This window comes from Vigna umbellata, chromosome 9 (assembly GCF_029865625.1).
Source record: "Vigna umbellata cultivar VRB3 chromosome 9, Vumbellata_1.0, whole genome shotgun sequence".
Lineage (NCBI taxonomy): Eukaryota > Viridiplantae > Streptophyta > Magnoliopsida > Fabales > Fabaceae > Vigna > Vigna umbellata.
Window position 1 is genome coordinate 5,268,198 of NC_142173.1, and position 3,448 is coordinate 5,271,645.

The following is a 3,448-nucleotide window of genomic DNA, read 5'->3' on the forward strand; positions in this document are numbered from 1 at the left end:
TTTCAAAGGTGTATGCAAGCAATTTTTGCAGATCTCTTAGAAAAATGCATTGAAGTATTCATGGATGATTTTTCAGTTTTTGGAAATTCTTTTCAAAGGTGTTTGGCTAATTTGAACACTGTTCTTAAAAGATGTGTTCAGAAAAATCTTGTTCTTAATTGGGAGAAATGTCATTTCATGGTAACTGAAGGAATTGTGCTGGGACATAAAATTTCTGCTAAAGGAATTGAGGTAGATAAAGCTAAAGTAGAAGTCATTGAGAAACTGCCTCCACCAACAAATGTAAGGGGGATTAGGAGTTTTCTCGGTCATGCTGGGTTTTATAGAAGATTCATTAAAGATTTCTCAAAAATTGCTAGACCATTGAGTAATCTTTTGATGAAGAATGCTCCTTTTGTAATGAATGAAGAATGTTTGAAAGCTTTTGACATATTGAAGAGCAAATTAGTGTTAGCTCTAGTAATTGTAGCCCTAGATTGGAATACAAATTTTGAATTAATGTGTGATGCAAGTGATTATGCAATAGGAGTTGTTCTTGGCCAGCGAAAGGAACAAATTTTTCATCCAATTTATTATGCCAGCAAAGTTCTGAATGATGCTCAGTTAAATTATGCTACCACAGAGAAAGAATTTCTAGCTATAGTGTATGCTCTAGAAAAATTTAGACCTTATCTTATTGGGTCTAAGGTGGTTATCTATACAGATCATGCAGCTATCAAATATTTGTTGACAAAGCCATATTCTAAGCCACGTCTGATTAGATGGGTACTACTCTTGCAAGAATTTGATGTGGAAATTTGTGATAAGAAAGGAAGTGAGAACTTGATTGCTGATCATTTGTCACGGTTAGTCAACAAGGAGGTCACTAGCAAGGAATCAGAGATCTGGGAATCTTTTTCAGATGAAGCACTCATGTATATCCAGTAGAGGCCATGGTTTGCTGATATAGCTAATTTCAAAGCTGCAAGGGTCATGCCAGAAGATTTAACTTGGCAACGAAGAAAGAAATTTTTGCATGATGCCAAGCAGTTTGTCTGGGATGATCCTTATTTGTTCAAGATTGGAGCAGATAATCTTCTGAGGAGATGTGTGACAAATGAAGAAGCAGAAGGAATTCTCTGGCATTGTCATGATTCACCTTATGGAGGACATTTTAATGGAGAAAGAACAGCAGCAAAAGTTCTTCAATCAGGGTTCTATTGGCCAACTTTATTTAAAGATGCTCATAATCATGCTAGAAATTGTGATAAGTGTCAAAGAGCAGGGACGATCACTAAACGTCATGAGATGTCATTACAAGGCATTTTAGAGGTTGAGGTTTTTGATTGTTGGGGTATTGACTTTGTGGGACCCTTTCCTCCATCTTTCAACAATGAATATATTTTGGTAGCAGTGGATTATGTGAGTAAATGGGTGGAAGCATTAGCTTGTCCTAAAAATGATGCTAGCACAGTAATTAAATTTTTGAAGAAGCAGATATTTTCACGTTTTGGCACTCCAAGAGTGTTGATTAGTGATGGAGGATCTCACTTTTGCAATTATCAGCTAGAAAAAGTACTCAAACATTATGGAAGAAATCAAATGCGATTACATGCATATGATTCATCCAAGGCTTATAAAGATAAAATCAAATTCTATCATGACAGGAAGTTGGTAAATAAAGTTTTTAATCCAGGACAACATGTACTATTATTCAATTCAAGATTGAAGATATTCCCTGGGAAATTGAAGACAAAATGGTCAGGACCATTTGTAGTAAAAGAAGTGCATCCACATGGAGCAATTGAAATATTTAATCCAACTGCTGATGATCCACAGAAAAGTTGGGTGGTGAATGGTCAACGTTTCAAGCCTTATTTAGGGGGAGAAGTGCAACACTTGTCCACAATGATGCAGTTGGTTGATCCTTGAAATTCTGGGTCAGGCTCGTGACGTTAAACAAGCGCTTACTGGGAGGCAACCCAGTGTTCTGAACTTACTTATGTTTTTAGAATAGGGTTTGATGTACTCAATTGAAAACTTTGTCTGTATGATGGTTTGCTTGTGATTGTGATTGTTTGATAAAGTAATGCTTGATGATGCTTTGATATTGATTGATGTGGAGATGTACATTATATGCTTATACAGGTGGTTCACAAGCATTGTGAACAAACGCAAGATATTGTGATTGTGATTATGATTCTAAACAGGATGTTATATGTGGAATGTGAATGAGCTTATATGTGAGGTTTTGAGCTCCAGAGTTGTTATTGAATGAATGCTATTACTTTGAAAGCATGAATGACTTTGCCCAGGTTTTCTATGATTGAATTACTTGCTTGTTTGCATCATATGATCAAGGCCATTTGTTGATAACCCTTCTATTAGCCAAATTCATAAATTTAGCCCACTAAAAGAGAACACTTTATCATGTGACATTGTGATAATAGAGTGAATGAGTGAATACCTCTTATACACTTGTGTGCTTGAGTGAAACACTTTATCTAGTGAGGAAAGATTACATGAATACATAAGAACATCCATGCTTAGTTGATTGATCATTCATGAAAAATAGCATTTGTTGGATATTAAGTGACTTTGTGAACACCAAAGCATGTGCACGTCTTGATTGAAATCTTTGTCATGAGTTTGATTGAAGTCTTTACTTATCTTGAAAAGAAGATTTTTGAATGAGTGAACCATTATAAGGATTGGTAGAAGATTGAGTTACATGTTGTTTGCTTGAGGACAAGCAAAGTTCTAAGTTTGGGGTTGTGATAACAGTTGAAAAACTGTTATTTTCATGCTTAAAATTGATACTAAAAGCAACCTTTAACACTTAGAAACTAGCTTGAAATCATACTTTTGGTTATATTTTTAGAAATAAGGGAGCTAGACAGGTTTATGCTTGATTTCAGTGTTTTTATGCAGGTTTTTAGATGAATTTGGTGAAAGAAGTGAAGAAGGATAGAGATGGAATCAGAAAAGACATCAAAAAGTGCAAAAGGAGAAGCCGCAAGTACCGCTCAGCGGCAGTTTACCGCTGAGCGGAACTCAGAAACCCATGTTGGCTCCGCTGAGGGGTGAAAAGGCCACTGAGGAGAGAAAAACAACTCACGCACTTACCGCTGAGCGGCACTATTTTGGGCTTGGGCCTAATTTTCTGTATATTTTAGAATAGTATATAAGCTTTAGGACGTCCTAGGGTTTGTATCTTTGGCAGAGAGGAAGCAGAAACACACTTTTCACCCCTTGGGGGTAGATTGGGAGATGGTGACGGCTCTCCTCTTCTCTTTCTAGGGTTTTTCTATCTCTTTCATTCTTTCATTATTGTTTATCTAGTTTCACCATGAATATGGTGAACTAAACCTTGTATTGTTGTTGGGGAATCAATGTAGTCTTGTGAAACTCTCATATATGGAATTTGTTTTAACGTCTTATATTAAGATATATGCTTTCTTTCATCTTT